This window comes from Ceratotherium simum, chromosome 19, assembly GCF_057802395.1.
Source record: "Ceratotherium simum simum isolate JZ-2026a chromosome 19, ASM5780239v1, whole genome shotgun sequence".
In the NCBI taxonomy this organism is placed as follows: domain Eukaryota; kingdom Metazoa; phylum Chordata; class Mammalia; order Perissodactyla; family Rhinocerotidae; genus Ceratotherium; species Ceratotherium simum.
The window spans coordinates 41,040,348-41,048,347 of NC_141918.1; the positions used below are offsets into that span (position 1 = coordinate 41,040,348).

An 8,000-nucleotide genomic window follows, 5' to 3' on the forward strand; every position below is an offset into this window, starting at 1 on the left:
TCCTGTTGTTCCAGCATCATTTATTGAAGAGATTTTGTTCCATTGTATTGCTTTTGCTCCTTTGTCAAAGATCTGTTGACTATACTTATATGGGTCTATTTATGGGCTCTCTATTCTGTTCCATTGATCTGTCTATTCTCTCACCTATACTATACTCTCTTTGATTACCATAATTTTATAGTAAGTCTTGAAGCTGAGTAGTGTCAGTCTTCTGACTTTGTTCTTCTCTCAATATCATGTTGGCTATTCTGGGTCTTTTGCCTCTCCATATAAATTATAAAATCAATCTGTCAATATCCATAAAATAACCTGCTCAGATTTTTATTGGGGTTGTATTGAATCTACAGACCAAGTTGGGAAGAACTGACATCTTGACAATATTGAGTTCCTATCCATAAACATGGAATGTCTTTCCACTTATTAAGTTCATCTTTGATTTTGTTAATCAGAGTTTTGTAGCTTTTCTCATAAATTTGGGCATATTTTGATAGATTTATAATTATTTCATTTTTGGGGGTGCTAATATTAATGGTATTGTGTCTTTAGTTTTAAATTTCCCTTGTTCATTGCTAGCATATATGAAAGCAATTGACTTTTGTATATTAAACTTGCATCCTACAACCTTGCTCTGATCACTTAGTTCCAGGAATTTTTTGTTGATTATTTTAGATTTTCTATGTAGACAATTATGTCATTTGTGAACAAAGACATTTTTATTTATTTATTCTCAATCTGTATATCTTTTATTTCCATTTATTATTGCTTTAGCTAGAACCTCTAGTATGATTTTGACAAGGAGTAATGAGAAGGGACATCCTTGTCTTATACCTCGTCTTAGTGGGAAAGCCTCTAGTTTCTCACCATTAAGTATGATGTTAGTTGCAGGGTTTTTGGTAGATATTCCTTATCAAGTTGAGGAAGTTTCCCTCTATTACTAGTTTACTGAGAATTTTAATCGTGAATAAATGTTGGATTTTGTGAAATGCTTTATCTTAATCTACTGACATGATCATGTGATTTTTCTTTTTTGGCCTATTGATGTGATGGATTACATTAATTAATTTTCAGATGTTGAACCAGCCTTGCATACCTGGTATAAATTCCAGTTAATCATGGTATATAACTCTTTTTATACTTTTTTGGCTTCAATTTGTTAGTATTTTGTTGCAGATTTTTGCATCTATGTTCATGAGAGATATTAAACTGTAGTTTTCTTTTCTTGTAATGTGTTTGTCTGGTTTTAGTATTGGGATAATGCTAGCCTCATAGATGAATTAGGAAGTATTCCTACTGCCTCTATCCTCTAAAAGAGATTGTAGAAAATTCATATAATTTTTTTTTTCTTAAATGTTTGGTAGAATTCACCAATGAATCCATCTGGGCCTTCTGCTTTCTATTTTGGAAGGTTATTATTTGTTGGCTCAATTTCTTTAATAGATATAGGCCTATTCAGATTGTTTATTTCTTCTTGTGTAAGTTTTGGCAGATTTTGTCTTTCAAGGAATTGGTCCATTTCATGTAGCTTATCAAATTTGTGAACACACAGTTGTCCATAGTAGTCCTTTATTATCCTTTTGATGTCAATGGCATTTGCAGTGGTGCCCTTTCTTTCATTTCTAATACTAGTCACTTATGTCTTCTTTCTTTTTTTCTTAGTTATCCTGGCTATAGTCTTATTGATTTTATTGATATTTTCAAAGAACCCGCTTTTAGTTTTGTTTTCTCAACTTGTTTCTGCTTTCAATTTCATTGATTTCTGCTTCAACTTTTATTATTAGTTTTCTTTTGCTTACTTTGGATTTAATTTCCTCCTCTTTTTCTAGTTTCCTAATGTGGAAACTTAGACAGTTGATTTTAGACTTCTTTTCTAATACATGCATTCGATGCTATAAATTTTCCTTTACACCTGCTTTCATTAATCCCATGACTTTACTTTTGGAGGGGTATTCTGGGGAAATATTACCTTGATTCTGGAAAGTTCATCTGCAAACATACGCCAAACCTATATTTCAACAATTGCAAACTTGCATGTCTATATTTGCATGATAATTACTGCTAGAAGCACCAATCATGTTGAATTATGCGTATAGAAAATGTTTTAAAACATGTTTGTGACTATACAGGCATATACTAAGACTTACAAATTAAACAAAATCGTTTTCTAGATGCCACTGTAAGCACCTGTCCATTACTAATTTTCTGCATGAGTTAGTCTTTCGTTGGTGACTATAGAACCAGATCAAGAAGAGTTTTGCTACTCTTAGAATCACGCAGTCAAAATGTACAAGGATGAGTGTCTGTATGTGTCAATGAACTTCTCTAATCTGTATGAAGTTTCAGAAGAATCTTCTTCAGAACATTCTGACTTCAACTACTGGAATGATGCCATCCTTTTATAAAGTAGTATATCTATATCAAATTATATAAAGTATAGTTTTAGCCTTCTTAAAAACATGAGGAAGAGGAAGTGGGGATAACCAGGTGGGAAGCAGAAGCAGTTGCTGTTTTTCTCCTTGGGCACATACCCCAGATGTGCGATCCGGTCAATATATTTTATTAGAGGGAAATGTTGACATAATGGTTTTTTAGAATCACCTGGAGAGCTTGTAAAAATACTGTTTCTTGGGCCGCCTCCAGGTCAAGTAAGTGAAAATTTCTGTGGGGGGATTCAAACTCCATAGTCATTCTGAAATGCAGTCAGTTGCAGAGCTGTGCGTTACAAGAAACAGTGTAAAAGCAGCAGTCTGCTTAAAACTCATTTGAAATCCCTGCTCAGTTTTTGAGATACTTATAAAGACTATCAAAGGTTTACACATATTTATGTGCTCTTTTACCCACTAATCAATGGCATAGGTCTTCTCCCCTGGCCCCTGTCCTGCTCCCAAACTTACTCCACTTGATGTGAAAACTTGACTCTACTTCTGCAAATAAATGGTATATTGTCTGCGGCACACTCTGCTTCACATAGCGTTATGGATCTTTTGAGTTCCTGTGGCTTGTAACCTTCAGTGATTTAATGTGGAGTAAACTCATTAGTTTGCCCAGAGTAAATGGAAGTAAGATGGAAGTTCTAGTTCTGCTCATTTGTTGCAAGTGTTATTGCTAATGAACACAAGTAAATCTAGCAGAGGTAAACAAATGCATATTTATTTTCTAATTACTGAATTACCCTAAGTTAACTTGGAATCTTTTTTTTTGTCGCAGAATTGCCTACACTTAGTGCTCTATATGCCGTGTATGCTTTAAATTATTTTGTGTCACAGCAAGTGATATGCAATGTCTATTTAAGATAGCAATATAAAAATAAAAAGGAAAGTGTCTTACAAGCATAGCAGAAATTCCTTCATGCACAAATCATCACTTATCTTCATTGACAAGATATGTGGCTGACTAAGAATTCAGAGGGTGTCAATTTTGATATGAAACTTTCAAATCCACAGTCTAAAAAAAAGCAAAAAGGACATCATACATAGATGAAAGTTTTATCTCATTAAGAAATATCTATTTTTTTCCTTAGTGAAAGAAATGATTTTTCTAAGGGTCTATTTGAATTATTAATATCTTCATTACTGCTTCTCTTTTGCTTATCTTTCACCCTCAATTAAGTTTTTAAGCCTCTGAAAACTCTTCAGAGTTTGTTTCTGTTGTTTGAGAACATTTTTTCCCAGGTATATTTTCTTTACTTCCAAAGTTTCCTGTCTTCTATGAGGTCCGATCTAAAGCAGAAGTAAATGGACACACAAGAGAAAATATGAGAGCTGAGCTAATTATGTACCTGTGTGTTATGTGGAGCTGACACTATTCAATAACCTAAAACCTAATGAACTTTTCTCTTGACTGAAACTTTCAATTACTCACTCACTCTGACATTAGCACTTAAACATTTCAGTTATTGCCACAGCTCATTAGAATGTAAATGAAGACCATGGACTGAATTAGCACATTTGAGGCCTGATTAAGTCAGGATTGGTTGAGACAGATTTTCTTGCAGATGTCAGTCTCTCCCCTCACACACTAGCAATAGACATCAGATCAAAGCAATTCTATTATTCAGAAAATCTTCATGTGAGTCTTTAGCAGTACTAGGATGCATACATGGATTCATAACAGGGACAGTTCTGCCTGTTTCTCCGACTCACCAGAGATCCAAAATGAGCATGAATAATGCTCTTGGAATAAAGGCTTGTTAATATTTGCTTGCAGTTTCATTGTTTCCAACACTTCTCATTAGCACTGTCACATGTGCTTCTCAGAATAAAACAGGCGCACTGCAGTTTAGCAAAGAGGGATCATATAACAATGTTGGGGTGCACTTAATGGACTGGTCAAAGTCTTCGAGAAGACTAGCCAAAGGAAAATTAACTTTTCCAAGTAAAACAAACATTTCAAACTGAAAATAATGTTGTTAATGACTATCTTTTCTTTTTAACCAAGAGGCCCAAAGCTTTTAACGTGTTTTACAATTATTGAATATGCAACTGGTTCTAATGTGTTTTTATATATAAATTATGTAAAAACATTAAAAATTATTAGCTGTTCTTCAAATTCTTGTAGTTGAGTGAAAACAACAGGGCTCTTTGCCCTGGGTCTTTCTCCATCATCCTTGCTGCTTTCCTGAGTTGAGGCCATGAGAGCGTCTGTGTCTGTCCACATAAAATGCAGAGGGATTTTATAACATGCAGTTGCAATTCTCCAACTCTTAAAAAGACAACTTATGGGAAAAAATCAGCAAGGTCAGAGGGGGAAGCAGAGGTAAACATTTAAATTATCTACACTATTAGGTGAGGAGAATGATATAGATAAAGAAAATCCGTAGATAATCTAAACGTGTTGCTTTTCAATATTCCCGAGAAACTTAATGACTGCCTTGTGGTTCCACTGGGGCTTGAACCCAGGACCTTCTGCGTGTAAGGCAGATGTGCTAACCGCTACACTATGGAACCACATTATAGGTCTTGTTTTTATAAGTTGTGTCAACTTCAATATTTCATTGATTTTTTTTTTATTCTAGCAGAAGTGAAAATGAATGGTTGCAGTTTTTATCCATTTTTTATTCTCTTCTCCAGCTTTTCCTTAAGGAGAAATGAAATGTCCAAAAATTAGGTAATGTTGAAAGGTCTGAAAAGAAGCTAAAGCAGAAGAGGTGAAAAGAGAAGAAAACTTCATAATCCACTCACTCGTATGCAACTCTTCAATAAGAAGTTGACACTTCAGTGAATTGCTAATCAGATCCACTGCCGCCTGCGAGTTTTCGGAGTCAGGACAGAGGAGCTAGTTCTTTTCAGGACTATCTGAAGGATGCACCCCCCCCCCCCCCCAGTACAATAGCTGGTCAGTCACAACTAGGAACAACAGATGATCCTCTCCAGGCAGAAGTTACATGTTTGGCAAGCCACACATGCTGTGTACTACGAAAGAGGTAGAGGAAGGATGTTCCATATGTCATGCTTGGCTTGATTTCACTCAGCAATAAGGCGGTTCTGATTGCATGGGAGAAGTCAGATAAAGAGGTTCCTGGTTAGACTTCTGGCCGCGTTTTATAGCACTCTGCCTGACAGGGTTCTCTTGATCCATCTTCTTCAAAAGATTGCATGTAGATTTTTACAGTATGTAGTTCTCCCTCCTTCAATCTCTCAATATGAGTATTTCCTTTACATGAATTAACTGTATTGGTAATTAATTTGCAATTGTCTTTGTCAGAGACTGTCTGACACAGAGAAGGACTCGATTAAATATTGGTTTTTAATGATTTTGTGAATCATGGAGAGCAAGAGCATGGAGAGTTTATTCTCGATCTTCTTTTAATGAATCAGCTCAGCCTTTGTCAATGGCCTTCAAGGCCTGGATTGAGAATTCAGGCTTGTTCAGACTGCCTGGGCCTCTGGAGAGGATTTCCCCTGGGTTTAAGGAAAGGGAAGTGACTTGGTACGGGCTATTTCCAGGATCCTTTGAGCAGAAAAGGACGCATTTCTGGGAAAACTAGAGCTTCCAATTTAGGACCTGAGCTTTGTAAATTGGAATAAATCTGAGAACAAGAACTTGACTTACAGAGTATATCATCCAAAATATTTTTTTCCTACTTGTCTCAAATAGAGAGCTCTTTTTTTTAGTGGGTTGAAGATCATTTTGTTTGCAAAAAATTTCTGATATTCAAAATTTTAGGCCATAGCCTTAAAAGGACATGAAAAGACAAGATTCAAACATCTAGAAAGTGATAAAGCTAAAATCTGAGCCTAGATGATGAAATGTGAGAGCTGCTTTCATACTACACTGTCGCAAGCGTATACTGGTCATAAACTGCCTCAATGTTTACCGGTTTCCTAAAAGGGTGCACTTTGATTATCCATGTTTTTTGATAATTAAATTGATTAATGTGACATTTTTTGGCAAAATATTGAAAAGAGAGGGAGACAAAAACTCAAGATGAACATTAAGTTTTTTTTCTTTTCGTCTCTATTTCTACTTTTTTTTTTTTTTTTTTGGTGAGGAAGACCAGCCCTGAGCTAACATCTGATGCCAATCCTCCTCTTATTTTGCTGAGGAAGACTGGCCCTGGGCTAACATCCATGCCCATCTTCCGCTACTTTATATGGGATGCCGCCACAGCATGGCTTAAGCGGTGCATCGGTGCACGCCCGGGATCCAAACCGGTGAACCCCGGGCCGCCGCAGTGGAGCGCGCGTATGTAACCACTTGCGCCACCGGGCCAGCCCCTATTTCTACATTTTATATGCAGTTAAAATCATATAATGACTAATTTTTTAACATACAATTTTACTAAACATCACATCAGAAACACTTTCATGTCCATGAAAACTTACACAAAATAATTTTTATTATAATAAGTTATCCTGTTTGCTAAAACAGTTTCAATGTGTTGTAAAAACATATAAAACATGGATAACAGCAATACTTATATTGCACTTACTCTGTGCAGGGTACAATGATAAGTGTATTCATTTGTATTATCTAATTATAAAAAAAAAACAACCCTAAGCTTTTAACTACTTTGAGGCAATGCTTCTAGATAGTGTAAATAACTGAAGTTAAGAGCATTCATTTCCCAGAAATAAATTCTCTTATGTATTCACTAGAGTATATATATTGCAATGGATAGATTTAATTAATCCCCATTTGTTGATGTATAAGTAGTTTCTATTTATTAATGAATGCTGTGATGAACAAATTTGTGCTTAAGCTTTTAACATGTTCCTAATTATGTCTTATGTCTGGGCCCCTCAATTTGGGATCTGCCTTTGAGGAAATTCAGTGACATGCCAAGATGATCTCAAAGATACAGGATACATATGCTGTGTTTCTGTGAAGTTTAATTTTGCTCAACAATTTTGAGAAAAATTTTTCATTAAAAAAATTTATTCATTTAATTCAAAGAGTATTTATTGAGTGCCTACTATATCTCAGTAATTGTTCTGGAAGCCAAGTGTATTGACATACTGCATGCATCCTTTTTTTTTTTTTTTTTTTTAAAGATTTTATTTATTCAGTTTTTTCCCCCCAAAGCCCCAGTAGATAGTTGTATGTCATAGGTTCACATCCTTCTAGTTGCTGTACGTGGGACTCGGCCTCGCGTTGGACGGAGAAGTGGTGCCTCGGGGCGCTCCCGGGATCCAAACCCGGGCCGCCAGCATCAGAGCGCGCGCACCCAACCGCCAAGCCACGGAGCCGGCCCTGCATGCATCCTTCATCCTGTCTTGGCTTCATGTGACTCCTGAGTTTCCTTCTTACTTTTTATCTGTTAAATGCCATCTCTTCTATGTAATTATAGTCTTTGAAATGTTTTAACTGTGCTTTTCAAATGCACACAAAGAAAATAAACAAATTCAATATCTCCATATCATTGTTGCAATCTTGTATTGTGTGGTCCAAGTCTAGTGAGGTAAGCATAATGTGTTATTAAGCCATAGGAAATCTGTCCAGCAGGAAATATATCTGTGTTCAACCGAGAACACGTCAGAGAGAAGAGGGCAGGTTACGCTGGG

General features: G+C 35.9%; 1 non-coding gene across 1 annotated transcript; it reads right to left on the reverse strand.

Annotated features, from left to right (window-relative positions):
* Nucleotides 1–4,870: 4,870 nt before the first annotated feature.
* On the reverse strand, nucleotides 4,871–4,943 carry TRNAV-UAC (transfer RNA valine (anticodon UAC)). The gene has a single exon. It is a non-coding gene; the product is annotated as a tRNA-Val (tRNA).
* Between the last annotated feature and the right edge of the window lie 3,057 nt (nucleotides 4,944–8,000).